The 18,344-nt window shown below is 34.9% G+C and overlaps 1 long non-coding RNA gene across 1 annotated transcript in view; it reads right to left on the bottom strand.

Moving 5' to 3' along the window:
* Positions 1–1,124: 1,124 nt before the first annotated feature.
* Positions 1,125–18,344, bottom strand: part of LOC140520783 (uncharacterized) — a 31,526-nt gene continuing 14,306 nt past the window's right edge. Inside the window, exons 2-4 of the long non-coding RNA XR_011972642.1 lie at positions 3,516–3,703; positions 2,973–3,089; positions 1,125–1,422 (exon numbers count right to left, since the gene is read on the bottom strand). This is a non-coding gene — a long non-coding RNA (uncharacterized lncRNA). The remainder of the gene's footprint in view (positions 1,423–2,972; positions 3,090–3,515; positions 3,704–18,344) is intronic.

Genomic DNA, 18,344 nt, shown 5'->3' with positions numbered 1-18,344 from the left:
TTTGTGTCAGTTCTGAATTGTCTTACCACATGAAACAGTTCATTCCAGCCACATATTCAGTCTAGAAATTAAAGATCAGCTAAAGATTTGTACACAGATACATTTAGAGGAAAGTAGAGAATGGAGTGCAAGGGGACGAGTCTTCTTCCACCAGTCTTCTTCTTTGTTCTTATGAGAAGTACCCTCTAGCTCTAAGAACAGAGTACCAAAGGTCTAGTCTACAGTTTGCCACTGAGATGCACAGCAATCAGTCATGGGCAAACCATATAAGGTGACTTAATTGCCTCAGTTCCCTTCAGGATTGTCACAAAAGACAAGTACGTTATTTTAGTGACCAGCAAAACTTGGCAACTAGGGGAGAAGTTTTATAGAGTTGAGCTGACAGATAGGTTCAACCCCACCATCTACTTTTTCTGTTCTTGTTCCCAAGCCCCAGTTCAAGATGGCTGAAAGAAATCACAAATATTTGCTTACTGGCTCTACTACAAATTCATACTGTCCAATTTATGGCTTAACTAGGCCTTCACCCCTGTTTTGCAATCGTTGTATCACTCTGACTCTTATCACACTACTTACAATGGCTGTTCCAAACATCCCTCTCAAGCCCTTGACTTCACCAGCACTCTTTCAGCAGATGATGTCTACTCAGTTGAGGATTGAAGTGATTAATTTGCTTAAGGTGCAACAATATGTACATATTTAAAAGCATACAAAATAAATACCCAGTATTTGTGTGTGTGTGTGTGTGTGTGTGTGTGTGTGTGTGTGTATAGTGATGATGGTGGGAGGTACTATAAGTATTCAAAGGAACAGGAAGTGTAGATTGTTTCTGTTCCATTGTGAATTGAACCACAAATGATCTTCCAACTTGGAGATTCTGTGGTTCTATATGTGATAATTTTCATGGGGTTTTATTTGGAGTTTATGGTTCAAAATGCCATTTCATTTTAAAATTAAAATGTAAAAGTGTTCTTTTAATCAAATCAAATACTAGGAAGAATATGAAAATTACACAGGAAACAAAAATGGGGATGGTTTATAATTTGTGCCAGCAAGGGAAATACCTTCATTGAGGAGATATTATATCCATTGACACATTTAAAACACATCGAAGCACTGAAACAGCTATTTTAAATACTTTATTTTCCTGTTGCATTCTGCTTTTCGCACTCTTTATTTTTCTGAAGAGTTGTTTGCAAATCCAAAACTATGAAGAAGAAAACATTTCTGTGCTTTTAGTTCCTCCAGCTGGGAATCCTTTTCTCTTCTCCCGAGCCTTAAGCATCTCATCTTATCTTTCACTGTTGGCATAAGAAATACCCTGGGAGCCATCTCCAATCATCCTGATCTCTATCTTGCCACTGGACCAAGATGGCTCCGGAGGAGAAAGTGAGGCTGGTGACCTTGCACAGCCCTCCCTTTCTTAAATCCAGTTCATTTGCAAGTCATGGTCAAGAAAGAAAGAAAGAAACATAGTAATCAGTCAATCAACAAGCATTTATTAAAAATATTTACCAGATACCAACCTCTAGGCTAGGTTCTAAGGATACAAACACACAATAAAATAATCCCTGTTTGTAAGGAGTTTACATTCTACAGTCCCATCATTGTCTATGCCTGTACTACCAAAACTGTTGCTATACCATTTTAGCATACCAAGAAGGCACAGGACTGTGACTTGCAGTTGTAGCAAATGCAGGATCACAGATTATCCGTGTTTGGGGCATGAGTCTAGGTTCCAGTATAGAGTATGCTATTAATGGACAGGAAATGAGAATTCAAAAAACAAAATGTTCACTTGATTATTTTTCTTTGATACTGTCACTTTAATACACCCAGTCCTCATTAAATTATCCATGCTAAAGGGAGTACATAGTGAGGTATATAGTTTCAAATAAGAGCTAATTCTCTGAATAATGAATATTCATTAAATTATTATTTTTTTTTGTAAAAATTTGTTTTCTTTACACTAATACAAAGTGAACTTAAAACTTCACTAAGACTTTTGGGACACCAAGTATAATTATTTGCTTTCTCCTATTTTCACTTTTTCTTGCTTTTTTTCTTTCTTGTGGTTTTTCCCTTTTGTTCTGATTCATCTTTCACAACATGACTAATGTGGAAATGTTTAACATGATTGTACATGTGTAACCTATATCAGATTACTTCCTCTCTTGAGAATGGGAAAGGAAAGGGGAGGGGAGGGAGAAAAATTTAGAATACAAAATCTTACAAAAATGAATGTTGAAAACTATCTTTACACGTAATTGGGGAAAGTACTATTAAATTTAAAACATAATTATTTGCTTTCTCTGGGTACATGGGAAACTGAGTTATAAGTGTGTAGAGTAGCAAGGGAGAGAAAGTTTAGAGGGGGCTAAAGATTTGCAATAAATAATACACAAAACATTTCATGTCTGGATTATCTTGGATCATACTATAATTACGGTATAATGGAAATGAGCTTTGGACAGAAGAACTGGGAGAGCGTACTGGCTCATGTTAGTAATAGCTGTATAACCACGGACAAGTCAGTTAACATCTCTAAAGTCTGGATTCCTTGTTTGTATAATAGGGCAGTGCTTCATAATGTTGTTGACACTTTATTAAAGGGCTAGAGAAAGGTGAATTATTGTTACTTTTACTTATTTATTCTTTATTTATTTCTTCCACAGGATTGTGTTATTATTATTCCCATTCAGAAGCCAGCTACTGTTATAGTCATACAAGCACTGCCTTCGAAAGTTTACTTTTTTCTAGAAAGGCCTTTCCAATATGCCGCTATCTTCCGAGTTGCTGGTATCATTTGCAAATCAAACAAACATCATAACTGATAAAACACTGGTCACAGTTCAGATACAGGGAAGGCAGGGCAAATATGCTGGCTAATTCCAAAAAGACTTCCTCACCCCTTTCTGGGGCTGTTAAGAGTTTCATTAGTAAATCTTTTTGAGAAAGCAAGTCTTTCTTACTTGAGGTATTTAATCATCAAAGTCAGTATCTTTTTATCTTCTAGGCCTGTGATATTCCTCAGAGTACTGGAGACTTGGTTTCAAAGAGGTCAATTCCAAGGAAAAATTCTCATTTATCTGCAGTTATAAATATTTAGAAGAGTTGGAAGGAAATTATTTAAAATGCAGTTATTTAATGCCATCTAACTTTGCTTAAGAACACTTATTCATTTCACAACCTCACAGTTCGCCTGCTTAGTTTTTCTAGTTGATATTTGTGAAATTCTTCCCTCCCTCCCCCATCATACAAAGGTGTATCAATCAACAAACATTAAATGCCTAATAACTGTCCCCCACTGTACCAGACAGATGCCATGTCGAAACAGAACTCCTATTGTCAAATCAATTATTCATTCCAACTTAATAACAAACAAAACTTTCTTCCTCAGATGACAACTACTTGACTAAGAAAAGATAAATAGTATTCTAGTACTTAAATCACAACCAAATTCACTTCTAATTTGCTGGCCTATTAAGTAGTATCTTAACAATATGGCAACTTACCGATAAGTTCAGCTGACCATCAGCCTTGACTGGAGCAAGAGATTTTCTTTTGTAAGCTGTTTGGCAATGCATAAAAAGAGTTGGGAGTGAAGGGAAGTCACTTCCTCCTCCAAATCCTTTCTTTCCTTTGGGGTACCATTGCAATTGGCCATGACTTGGTGGTCAAAATGATGTAGTCCATTCTTCTCCTAAAATGTTAAAATAAGCTTAACTTCACTTTTTTTTCTAGTTAAGCTAGAATTAAAGGCAACAAAAGGGGAATTGTTCCTGAGCTATATGTAATTTTGCAATTCTAAAAGCAAAGCAGTGACAAATTATTTTAGTAAGTGTAATTCAGGTACTGTAGTCAGACACGTAGAACAGGACTAGAAATCAAGAGCCTTGAACTCTGGTTTAGTCAGCATTTGTTATGAGAATTACTGTAGAACAAACCTCTTGACCTCCCTGTGCCTGAATTGCTTTGTAGGTAAAATAGGAAGGATAGGGGTACCTTAATTGACTATACTTTTCAGAGGATGCTCAGATAATAAATGAGCTCATACTGTATATGAACTCATATAGGCAGCTAGTGGTGCAGTAGATAGTGCACTCAACCTGGAATCAAGAAGGCCTGAATTCAAATCCTGCCTCAAATACTAGCTGTGTGACCCCTGGGCACATCACTTAATTAACTTCTTTCTCTTTCACTCATTTATAAAATAGAGAAAATACTATCACTTACCTCCCAGAACCATTGTGAGGATAGTCATATAATGATGATGGCTAACATTTTTGTATCATTTACTCCATGCCAGGGAAATGCTCTTTACAATTTGATCCTCACAACCACTTTGGGAGGTAGGTACTATTATTGTCCACATTTTTCAGATAAGGAAACTGAGGCAAACAGAGGTTGTGATGCCAGATTTGAATTTGCAAATTTCTGACTCCAATAAGATAATATTTATAAAGAGCTTTGCAAATTTTAAGGCACTATATAAATTCTAAATTACTCTTCTTTCATCTGTGATCCTTAAAATATACTGGATCAATCCAAGCTGATGTTGTCGTTATTATTTTAAATGAATATTCCAAAGTAGAGTTGTGGCCGAGGTTCTCTATGCACTTCAGAGCTTGAAGGGATAGAGTCAAATATGGATTAGGTTCCTCAATACCTCTACCTGTGAGAATGCATCTCTCTCTCCCTTTCTCTGTCTCTCTGTCTCTCTCCTCCTCTTCCCCCATTCACTCAATGAGAAGACAAGAAAATAAACCCATTACAAATCGATACAGTCATGCAAAACATAATTCCTACATTAGTCTTGTCAGAGAGAGAGAGAAAAAAAGGAAGTAAAAGAAAATGTGCTTCAACCTGTACTCTGAGCCCATTACTTCTATATCTGGAGATAGATAGCTTGTTTCATCATGAGTTCTTTGGAATTTTGGTTGATCATTATGTTGATCATATTTCCTAAATCTTTCAGGGTTGATTATCCTAACAATATTGTTGTTATTATATAAATTTTCTTCTGCTTCTGCTTACTTCACTCTGCATAAGTTTATACAAGTCTTCCAGGTTTTTTCTGAAAACAATCTCTTCAACATTCTTATAGTAAAATAATATTCTAGCACATTTGTATGCCTTAATTTGTTCAGCCATTTCCCGATTAATGGATATCCCCTCAGTTTTCAATTCTTTGCTATCCCAAAAAAAGTTGCTATAAATATTTTTGTACATATGGTCCTTTCCCTTTCCCTTTGATCACTTTGGGCTATAGACTCAGTAGCAATATTGCTGGATTAAAGGGTATGCACTGTTTAATAGCTTTTTGGACATAATAACAAACTGCTTTCCTGAATGGTCGAACCAATTCATAGCTTCACCAGCAGTATAAGATACCATCATACAGTAGCCCCCCCAGTATTTTTCATTTTCCTTTTTTCCCCCAATTTTGCAAATTTAATGAGTATGAGGTGGTACTTCGGAGTTATTTTAATTTGAATTTCTCCAATTTTTAGTGATTTAGAGCATTTTTCATGTGGCTATTGATAGCTTGGATTTCTTCCCCTAAAAACTGCCTATTCATATCCTTTGACGATTTATCATTTGAGGAATGACTCTTATTTTTAGAAATTTGAATTAGTTACTTATATATCTTAGAAATGAGACTTTTAGCAGTGAAGCTTGCTGCAAAGATTCCGCCCCCCCCCACCCCCTGCTCCCGTTTTCTGCTTCTCTTTTAATTTTAGCTGCATAGGTTTTGTTTGTGCAAAAAACTTTTTCATTTTATGTAATAAGAATTGTCCATTTTACTTCCTACCTTTTGGGTGGTTGTGAACTCTTCTTTTATCCATAAATTTTATAAGTAATTTCTTCCACGCTCCTCTAATTTGCTTATGATGTTCCCTATATGTCTTAATCATGTACCATTTTGGTTTTATCTTGGCATGTAGTGTTAGACACTGTTCTATATCTGGTTTCTGCCAGGCTTTCCAGTTTTTCCAACAGTTTCCCCCCCAAATAGTGAGTTCTTGCCTCAATAGCTAGGGGTCTTTGGATTTATCAAACACTAGGTTATTGTTTCTATATATAGTATACTTAATGTATTCCACTGATCAACTTCTGTGTTCCTTACTGTATAACAAATCATTTTGGACAGTTATGGCTTTGACATCAGGTATTGCTAGGCCTCCTTCCTTCTCATTTGCCTATGTATTATACTTTAAAGAAAGTGAACTCAGTGCTCTGCTAATATACTGTAGACTCCCCTCCCCCAGAGAGTGGATATTATAGGGTTCATGGATTCTAGAACGATGGACTTAGAGCTGGAAGAGAGTTTGGAGGTCTTCAAGTCCAACCCCATCTCCACTTTACACATGAAGAAACTGAAGCACAAAAGAGGTAAATGACTTGCCTAGTCACACAGCTAGTAAGTGTCTAAAGTTGAACCCAGAACTCCCTGACTCCAAGTCTAGTTTCTTCTATGATATGGACAACAGAAATTTCAGAATTTTCAAAAGAAAATAAGACTTTTTAAAAAAATGAATGAAAATTTGTTTAGAAATTGGAGCTTTCAAAGAAGAAATAGAACAAATAACAGAGTAGGCCATTATTACACAGCACAGAAAATTTCTTCAAAGCAATAGAGGCTGTAAAAAAAGAGAATGATAGATTTAGAACTCAAAAACATAAGCAAAGAAAATTTGACAGAAGATAAGCAAAATAAAACAACTTTGAATGAACAAATGAACTTAAAAGTCAAAGTGACTGACTTTAAAGATAGGCTGCACGGAGATCATTTAAAGATCACAGGTGTTACTTTGAAAATAGCAAATTACCAATTGGTAGGATACACGTATTCATGACAGATTCTAGCACTAAATAACAAACTTTGCAAGTAGACAATAGAAAGCTTTCAGCTACGGAGAAAAGTCAGTTTGAATATTTTGTCATGTCTATAAAAAATCGGAGAAGAGATAGGAATGTGATTTTCCAAAAAACTGAAGAGATCAAAATGTAGCTTCAAAATAGCGAAGGTGGACAGTAATTAAACACAGGACCTTCAACAAAAGAGAGATATTTAAATCATGTCTACAAAATAAATTCCAAGATTACATTCCAACAGAACGTAAGCTTCTTGAGATCGTCTGTTTTATTTTTGTCTGTGTATCCCTATCATCCAGCACTATCTTTTGCCTTCCTTTGCATCCCCAACATTTTGCACAGTGACTGGTATATAGTAGACCCTTAATAAATGTTTATTAACTGATTGATTGACCTAAAACACTTCCTTCTACATAGCAGATTTTCCATCCCCATAGTTTTATTTTGTGTGTCTTTTTAAAAAAATGTACCTCTTATAAGAAATAGGTTTCTTTTAAGATCATAGGGTTTTGTTTTCTTATCTGATCTGTCATTCTTTTTCATTTTATTAGATTGTTTCATTCACATTTAAAGTTACGAGTTAGGTTTATGTTTTCCTCCATCTGTCTCATATTATTTTTTCAAGTTATGATTTTTTCCCCTCTTCTATAAACATAGTACTATATTCCTCCAGTTATTTTACTCTTCTTTTAAGATTCCCACTGACCCTCTTCTCACCCCTTATTCCCACAAAATAGGTTTTCAGTAAATCCTGGTGAGTTAATGCAATGGAATAAAAGAAATTGGAATGAGGAGAGCAATCAACTTGCAAAAGAAAATCTAAATGAGAAATACAAGCAAGGTAAATAAGTACAATTTTTAAAGAAAGAACAGGCAATAAAATAAAGTCTCCAAAGTTTCTAGGACAACACAAGGTTATTATTTTTAAAAATCTGACCAAGAGATACAAGAGGGATCATAGATTAAGAACTGGAAGAAACACTTCCTTATTATTTTACAGATGAGGAAACTGAGACTTAGAGAGGTAAGTGATTCATTTAAGGTCATATAAATAGAAAATGACAGAGGCAGGATTTTAACCCAGGTCTTCTGACCACAAATCCAGTTATTTTTCCACTGTATCAGTCTGTCTCTTGTCATGGGATGAAAGCATCTAAGAGGATAAATTCTTAGACAGCTTAAGTGTAAGAAATAGGGAAGAATTGAATTAATATCCCATGGGCCAAAATTGACTCTCCTATAATTGAATTAATATCTCCCTTAAAAGGAGCTGTAAGCTAGTTCAGCAATGAGGGGAATATCCAGCCTGTAAAAACCATGCATTGGATGCCATCAAGACATATCGCAAGAATTCAGGAAACTGAGTCTTGGGGCTAACCACTCTGAATAGAGCTGCCCCTTCAGAACGAGCAGGAATGAAACAAGGAGATGCTAATTTCCCCCAGATGCTGCACTTCTTTCGATAAATATCTCTAATCTTGTAAAAAAAAAATATATATATATATATATATATATGTGCCAAATGGCATTTAAATTCATAAAGAAATAGCTAATTGAATTATAAAAAGATATAAATAGTAACACAAGAATTGTATATTAATGTTACTCTCTCAGAGCTGAATAAATTTAACAGAAACATTAACCAAAAAGGAAACCATAGAACTGAATAGACAGAAAAAGTTAAAACTGAAAAAATAAATACATTAAGGAGTTCATATTTGTTAGCATTTTGAGTTATTTTAAAGGACAAACTATGCTAAGGCATAAGCTAATTATAAACACCAAAATCATAAATATTAAACATATATCCTTTATGGACCATAATGCAATAAAAATAGTAATTAATACCTGGAACACAAGGAAACTATATAACTCTAAATGGAGAAAAACTAATAGCATCCTATATAATTTAGAGAGTCAAAGAACAATCATCCAAACAACCACCATAAAAAAGAGCTAATATGCCAAAATTTTGGAAATGTATGTAAATCAGACTTTAGAAGGAAAATTTCATCTCTGAAAGCATATAAGAAAATAGAAGATCCAGAGAGAGAACTTAAGAACTCTGAGCGCAGATTGAAACACAGTTTTTTTCACTTTTTTTCCTTTTTTTGTAATATGGCTAATATGGAAATACATCTTGCATGAATCCACATATGTAATTGATATAATATTTCTTGCATTGCTTGCATTCTCAGTGGGTGGAGGAGGGTCCAAACAGAAGGAGAGATTTGAGAACTCAAATTTTAAAAAATGTTAAACCAAAGTATAATTTTAAAAAAGAAAAGAAAGATGAATGAACTTGCAATTTGAAAAATTCAGCTATGTGGGCCTACAATTTAAAAAAGAGAATCAACAATCCCAAAGTATCTCCAAGAGAAAAAACCATAAATATTATAGAAGAAATAGATAAAAATAAAAAAGAGCTAAAAAAATCAGCAAAATTTAACTAATCTGGAAAAAGAGAGAGAATCAAATTATCAAACAAAAAAAAATGAACAAAATGAATTAGTGAATTCACAAAAAACAGGAAACAAAAAAACCCCAACCCTATTCTACACAATTTTATGCCAACAAAACTAAGACTGAAAAAGGTTGGATCAGTCTACAAAAAGATAAAATACTCAAATGAATAGACCTTAAATTAGATATTTGAAACAACTCTGTCCCTAAAGTGAAATTGAAGAAGTTATACATTAACTACCAAAGGAAAGAGAAAAACCCAAACAAGTACAAAATGATTTACAAGTGACTTTTTCAAACATTTAAAGAGCAATATCTATGGTACAAAAATATTCACAATATTTAAGAAAGAAAACATTCTACCTAAGTAATTTTATGAGACAAATATGATCATAATACCTAAATCAGTTTAAGATAAAGCAGAGAAAGACCTATGTATGAAAAGCATTAATGAATAATGATGAAAATTTTTAAAATAAATTATTGGCAAAAATGCTGTATAATAACATATTTTGAAATTATTCACTATGACCAAGTTATATTTATAGGAGGGATAAAATATGATTTAATATTAGAAAAGCAAGCAGCAGATTTCTTCTTATTAAAAAGCAAAAACAATGCTACATAATTAAAGCAATAGATTGAGAAAAAGCCTTTGAAAAAGTATGGCAATCATGAATTTTAAAACCCTCAAAAACATAAGCAAGGAAGGGCCGTTGATTTTTTAAAAATTGCTAAAATCAAAAGTTAGCATTATCTTCAAAGGAAAAATATCACTGTCTCCAATAAATATAGGGTAAAACAAGGATGCTCCTTATCTCCGTTATTATTTGGTGTAGTTCTAGACATACTAGAACTAGATTGAAATAAAAACAAGTGGAAGAAATTAAAGACATAAACATTAGCAAAAAGGAGATAAAACTATGACAGTTTTACATAGAAAACCCTAGAGATTCAGCAAAGAAACTAAGATGATTTCATACCTTTAGTAATGTATCAGAATACAAAATAAAAAATTTAAACAGTCAACATTTTCATATATCAATAACAAATCCAGGAGGAAATGATAGAAAAAGAAATCCTAATCACAATAACTGCAAAAACACTCAAAATATTTGGGTGTCAGTCAACCAAAATATATTTAAGATATACAAATGCAATTACAAAATACTATTTACAGTAAATAATAAGACTTTCATAATTAGAGGGATAGATATTGTTCATAATTGTGCCACAAAATATGATTAAAATTACATTAATATCTAAATAAATGAATAGATTCACTGTCATATCAAATATCCAAGGATTTGCCTTGTGGAATTATACAAAAGAACAGCAAATTTATTTAGAGAAATAAAAGGTCTAGAGTTTTAAGGGAAATTTTTTCCAAAGTTATAATCCTCAAAACCATTTGATATTTGGTCTGTAGAATAGAGCAAGTAAGTATGAATCAGAAACCAAGTCAGTAATTTAGGGCTTGGTAAACTCAAGAATACAAACTATTTAGGGAATAACCTTTTATTCAGGAATAATTGCTGGAAAAACAAGAAAGCAGTTGAGCAGAAAATAGGCTTAGACCAGCACCTTATATATCACAATAATTTCTAAAGAATTGATTATTTAAATATGAAAGGTCACATCATTTTTTTAAAATGGAGTATAGAAGAAAATATCTTTCTCAAGTATGGCTTGGGGGAAAGTTCTTAATAAGGGATAGAGGAAATCTTATCTATAAAACATAAAATAGATATTTCAACTACATAAATTTAAAAACTTTCACACGAACAAAATCAAAGCAGTTAAAATAAGATTATTAATTGTGAAAAAATATTTTCCTCAAATATTTCACATATAAATCTAATAATCAAGACATAAAAAAGATTAACACATATATAAGACAAAGATTCGTTCCACAATAAATAAGTGCCAAAAAGATACAGTTTTCTAAAGAGAACTGCAAACTATCAACAACCATAGCCCCACATCACTAATAAGAAAGAGCCAACTTGGAGTAACTGTTTAAGTGTTCATATTCTTTACTCTGTATATCTCACTGCTGGGCATATGTTCCCCAGAAGATTAAATATGGAAAGATCTGAAATATGCTAGAATATTCATGGTATTCTTGGCATGAAAGAACTAGAAATAAAATGAACCAATTTAATGGAAATTGGCTAAAGAAATTGTGGCATATGGATATAATAGAATGATTACTGCATTGTTAGAAATGCCAAATATGACGAATTCTGAGAAACATGGGAAGAATTGTGTGAAATAATGCAGATTCTCAAATAGATTCCCAAAACCAATATATATAAAGACTATAATAATGTGTAACACTAAGTTGCCAGCCCCTAGGATCACAAAGATTTTGGAAGATCTTTTTCCTGTCATAGAAATTTTAGAAGATCTTCCCAGGATGATAGAGAATCCTGAGAGGAGACTGCAGGTACTCAAGAGAACTACATTTGTTTTGTGCTTCCAGAGGTCTTCAGGAAGAGAGTTCCACTTAACTTTTGGGGGGAGGGGTGCCATACAGAGGAGGCAATGAGAAAAAAATAATCCTCAAGTGGATAAATGAGCAGATCAGGGGTCAAGAGGAGAAAAGATAGGGAAATGACCAGAGTGGTTAGGGGCTGAGGCCAGTAGTTTTGGAACTTAGTGAGAGTGAAGTCTAGTCAACAAACAATTCCTTTCTTCCTCCTGCTCTTTTCAGAGCACTGTACTGGGGAAATTTCCACCCACAGTCTAGATCTCTGTCTCTGTCTCTGTCTCTGTCTCTGTCTCTGTCTCTGTCTCTGTCTCTGTCTCTCTCTCTCTCTCTCTCTCTCTCTCTCTCTCTCCAGCAAATCCCCCTCAAAATAAGTGAGAGGAGAGCATAGAAGGGAGCGTCCTCACAGTTTTATATACCTTATTTAAATGTCCATTTTTGTTTCTGTTAGTTAATACTGCTAATAAATTACAGGATCATTAACAGTGATATTGCCTAAGACTGGAAGTTTGACGTACATAATTCAGAGAGTAAAAGCTAGTCCATGGGAGGAGAATTTTTCCTGGTTTTACTCCAGATTGGGAGTAAGGGAAGCAATTTGATTAGAGAGAGTGTTTCTGCAATTTTGGTGATTTACTGAGAATATTCCACATCCCCCTCTGGACAGCCTTTGAACCTGCCTCTGGACAGCCTTTGAACCTGGGAAGACAGAGCAAGTAGCAGAGAGAGCTAGGGGTTGGTGGGGTTGTCCCAAAAAATACAGAATCACATGCTTATTTTCTTCTGGTGCTATAAATGTAAACGAAAAGAAGGCTAAAATAAAGCTTAACATTATGTAAATGTAATGCTCAATTCTGGTTCTAGAGAAGAGATGAAATGCACCTATCTTCTTTTGTCAGAGACATGGGAGGCATTGGGTACAAAATGTTGCATAATTGGGTCAGTTGCAGTTGTGATTGTTCTCAATTAGAGAGAAAAAAATTACTATCAGCCAGGTGATTGGATTAACAGCCCACTGGAAAAGATAATTTTCTCCTGTGTGGTTCTCAGAATTGTCTTGTGCTTTCATGATACAAACAATGAAATATAAGGAAATTCACAGGACAGGGGTCAACCACTTATGTTCAAGAAAAATAAGATGAGATCATCAGATTCAGTCTTTAACAATAAAAAGAAATGCTTAGAAATGAGTGTTAGTCACACTTAGGTAAAGTAAAGCAGAAGAGGATAAGGACCACCAATTTTTTCACCCTTTTCAACCTTTACAAATTATCTTCTAAATGCTTCAACCACCCAAGCAATTGGCCCCAATAAAATAAACAAAAACCCCATTTTTATGCTTCAATGCTTGTCCCTTCAGTTTTCAACTCTCTAGTCTCTCCGTAATCATGGTTTTGAGGAAGGTGCCAATCATGCCATCATGCTGCTGATCCACATAGCTGAGGGAATTACTGCCTTCCCCCTCTTCCTCTCTCCCTATTTGTTTTCTCTCAAAAACCTGCTATAGCAGAAAACTCCACATTCTAGTTCTATCCTGTGTAAGCTTTTTCTTTTCCCATATTGGGAACTAATTTAACTCCCAAGGTTTTTGGTGATTTAGACTCCCTCACAAGACGTGCAAAAGGATTGTTACTCTCATAAGAACATACCAGAAAGGCTTTTATGTTCCGAAGAATAAGATGGGGGGATTTGACTCGTCTGAAACGAAAACCTGAGAGTTTTACAATCATACAAGTTCAATATGAGTCAAAAATATGATATGGCAGCCAAGAAATCTGATGTAATCTTAACCTGCACTGTAAAACATAGTGTCTGGGATAGGGAGGTAAGAATTCTGCTACCCTCCAGAACAATATCCAGAAAATTATGTTCCATCTTGGTTATACATGTTGGAAATGAACTGGAGTATTCAAAGAATACCAACTAGTATGGTAAAGGGCCTCAAGATTATGTCATATGAGAATCAGTTAAAGGAACTAGGGATATTTAGCCTAGAGTAGAAGAGATAGATAGTTAGGTGGCACAGTGGATAGAGCACTAGGCTTGGAATCAGGAAGACTCATCTTTATGAGTTCAAATCCAGTCTTAGACACTAACTAGCTGTGTGACCCTGGACAAGTCACTTAACCCTGTTTGCCTCAGTTCCCCATCTGTAAAATGAGAGAAGGAAATGGCAAACTCCTTCAGTATCTTTGTCAAGAAAACCCCAAGATGGGATCATGAAGAGTTGGACTCAACTGAACATCAACAACAAAAAACACTTGGTGACTGTCTTCCAATTTCTGAAGGGCTCTCATGTAGAAGGATTAGACCTGTTCTATTTGGATTCTGAGGACAAACCAGAATCAATGGATGAAAGTGGCAAAGGAGGTAAATTTAGGCTTACTGCTAGTAAAAGCCTCCTTAACAATTAGACCTGACTCCAAGCAGAATGTGCTGAGTAAGTGCTCCCTTCCTCCAGAAGTCTTCAAACAAAGCCTGGATCACCTCTTTCTTAGAATATGTGTAGATGATTTCTAACCTCCGAGATCCCCTCCAATGTGGAGAATCTATAATTACATCATCATCATCATCATAGTTAATGAGCTCAATTTAGAATCTGATTCTAAGGCCTCCTTTGACTTATATGGTTGGTAAGAATTTCTGTGACCAAAAATTTCATGACCCTGTGATGGGGCTTTCTGAACTGAATTTAGCCTGCTCCTCAGATAATGGACCTTAAGCCCATCACTAGGCTTATAACTGAAAGTTTACCATCTTGAATGACTATCTATGATGCTTTAAGGTTTGTCGATTTCACTTCCATATAACATCTTATATGATTCTTACAACTCAGCAAAGGAGATGCTATTATCATTCCCCTTTTACAGATGAGAAAACTGAGGGTGAGGGAGGTTGTGACTGGCCTACAATTACATAGCTAGTGTTTAAGGCATGATTTGAGTCCAGGTGTTCTTGACTGTAAGGTTATTGCACTTTCTACTCTTTTATCTAGTTGCCTCTCTAAGAATGACCACAGCTGATTTTCCACTGGAATAGTCTTCAAAATTTAAGATTATTTGTATGTCAGGATTAATCATCAGAGTAATATTTTAATGGAGGTAAAAATTATACAATTAATGAAATTCTTCAAAAACTGCACTAATTAGCATAAATATAAAAAAGTATCTGAATAATGAACTTGTAAGAAAATAAACTTTTATTATTTTCAATTTTTCTTGATGGGGTAACAGAACTACCAAGTTGTACTTACATGCTGCTAAGCAAAAACTATCTTGGACCTAGTTTAATAAACAGATAAGAATTTATTACTTTGCATGCAAATGGCCCAGTTTAAGTCAGGAAGACATTCCTTTGGAGTCTTTAACAAATTTAGCAAACCTGCCAACCATAGTGTAAAAATCAGCTTCATCTTAGTTCCATCTAAGGAGCTAAACCGTGTGGGTTTACTCTAGGTTAATTCATTTGTAACACCAACTAGACTTTAAAAACAAGACTTTATGAACTAAAGGTTATTCATCTAAGTGAGCAATCCTAGTTAAAAATCCACATTATTTTTGAGTTGAATTTTTTTTTTTTAATTCTGGTTCTTCTCCTCTTGCCCAGCTTGGAAATGAAATGGCCAAAGATTCAATTCCGTTGCTGTTGGTATAGAATCTTGACCCACTTTAATTCTGACTGTGGGCCAATTCAGTCCTCCTGAGGAAGCCTAGTGGCCCTTGCCCTTGGGGCTCACTATATTGCCAAACTGATATTTACCCCACTGCAGCTCAGAATTCCAAAACTCAAGTGACCAGTAGGAACTTCAGCCTCTTCTAGTAGCAGGGATTATGTGTTACCAGCCCTGGCTCAATTGAATTTCTTATTGCGAGTATTTTTTAAACATAAATTGTAGGGTACATACGGATAAATGAGTAATTCCTACATTTTTACTGATTCTTCCAACCATTCCACTACTGATTTTTCATCTTGTATTTGGGAAATTTTGGATGCCAAGAACTGTAAACATAAGGTTAAAGTATTAAAGTAATTGTAATAACAAGAATATCATTTATTGGGCAATATTTGCAATCATTATGATTGGTTCAAATGAGCTTAATGATAAAATCATAACTAAGTCAAAATTTAAGTCATGGTAAATCTAGAAGGATGCACTTAAACAAAAACAAGCATACACACACATGCATATATATGTTATACACACACATACACATACATATGTGTTACACACACATCTTGTCCATAGAAACACATACACTACATATGAGTATAACATGAAAATATTTAAGTAAAAGTAAGACTTTTATGAACCAATGCAGAGCTGAGAAGTAGAACCAAGAGAACAATTACACAATGGGCACAAAATGTAAAGGAGAAAACAACTTCAGAAAACATTAGAATTTATATTAATGCAATGACTAGTATTGATTCCAGGTAACCAGTGAAAAGCCATATTCTCTTCCTCTTTAGAGAGTGTGTAGAATAATTTGTTTTGCTTAACTGTTGTTTTTTTTTTTTTTTAAAGAGAGACCTGGTTAGGGAATTTAAATTCTAGAAGACCTGGGTTCCAAGATCTGTGGCCTTGAGCAAGTCATAACAGCTAGACCTCAGTTTCTTCATCTGTAGAATAATAGGATTGAACATTAGATGTTAGATGTAACTCTCAACTTCCAATCCTGGGCCATCATGCATATCATTGAATAATGCAGAAGGAGACTCCTAAATGGTAGAGAGAATGCTGACCCAGTGCTCAAGTGAGACATGGAATTGATGAGACAGTTGCTTTAAGGAAGACTTGCATGGTTCCAGATTTTCATTGGGAAAGATGCATGGAGACTGAGAAAGACTTTGGATACTGCAGACTTTGAAATGAAAGATCTCAGATCAAACCAAGAGAGAAACCCTGATCTCATCCAAAAGGAAATTCTCCAAAGTCTCTAAGGCAGCAAACTGGTAAATAGGGACAATTTGAGACACTAACTCCTCCTGTATATATCTGCAGCTTCCAAAATATTTCTACCTTTCTATATGTCTTTCCCAAAGAGAATCTGGAACCACATTCATGTCTCTCCGAAGCAACTCTGACACTTACTTTTCTTCCTCAGGATCTCAACCAATAGGAGTTTCCTTTTGCCTAGTAGGTAAAATGCTCCAGGCTTGAAGGCCTGTGTTACATTCAAGATCTCTGAGGATCTTCTGGTTCTAAAATTTGATTCTAAGATCAAATCTTTGGATTATTACTTGTTCAGTGAATTCCTTATTGCTGTGATAAAGAACCGTTAGTACTTTTTATAGTCCTATATTACATACTTCATTTTACATTTGAACTTCATTTTACAATAAATTTAGGAAAAATAACATGGCCCTAAAACATTCGGTATACGTTAAGGTTATATATTGAATCATATTTTCATTGTAATAAGGTTATTCGTTTATCCTTGGCCTGTTGTTGCCTTGGGGCACTTAAATGCTCCCCATAGTTCATTTCACCTAACAGCACATTTTTGGGAACACTTAATTCATTTGACAAGTATTTATTTATTGAATATACCTGCAATGTACAAGGGGAAATAAATGAAAAATCCCAAGAGACAGAGTTCTGGGTAATTAATAATCAACTTATTAATTAAACTCGTCGGCAAATCAATAAACTCATGGTCAGTGGTTTCTCTCAGTAACCAAAAATGACCCATGGAGAGCCTGAAAGCTTTCAATACTTTTTTAAAGAGAATGTCCCCTGACAAGTGAAAATCACCTCTGTTTTTGTGGACATTTAATGAGGACATGGGATAGAAGTCTTCAATTCCTCCTACTGGGAATGTGACTTGATCATGAGACTCAGCAGTCTCCAACAATCAGGACAGGGGAATCCATCTTCATCCAGACCACTCTGGTTGGTTTTGGTCACCCTAAACTCTAATGAAGGGGTACAAGGAGAGGGGCTTTTTTCTCCAGGGTAAGAACTTGGCCAGGCTGGATTCTATTTATATTCTAAACAGAAGTTAGGTCTGCTAGTTGAGTGAGGCCCAAGATTTAAGAGCATGTTTCTTGAGGTCTAGGGGCAATCTCCTCAATCAGTTATATCCCCCCACCCCTAGACTGACTTCTTATAGGAGCTGGACCTTAATGAGGAAATTGAGAAAATCCTAGATCCCAATTAAATAGTTGGTTATTAATATAATAGTAAAATAAGCATTTCTTTCAAAGTCCCTGAGGATACAAAGACAAAACTAAAAATTGTTGCTCCCCTCAAGGAGCTTATATTCTACTGGACAGATAACTAAGTCCCAGATAATGGGTGGGAAAACAATAATGACTGGAAATAACAGAACAGGAAGCCAAGGATTCTAAGAGGTGGAGATGAAGGACAGATACTTTTGGTTTCCGGGCCAGCCTCAGCTAAGGCCTATCAATATCTAACAGCAGGTCTGTACACCTGTAGTTTGGCAGGTTTTGGCAAAGCTGGGGCTTGGGCTTAGGGAAACTATCATGAATGGAATGTTACCAGCAC

This window comes from Notamacropus eugenii, chromosome 1 (assembly GCF_028372415.1).
Source record: "Notamacropus eugenii isolate mMacEug1 chromosome 1, mMacEug1.pri_v2, whole genome shotgun sequence".
Classification (NCBI taxonomy): Eukaryota; Metazoa; Chordata; class Mammalia; order Diprotodontia; family Macropodidae; genus Notamacropus; species Notamacropus eugenii.
Note: the sequence above shows the minus strand (reverse complement) of the source record. Positions and strands in the feature narration are given on the sequence as shown.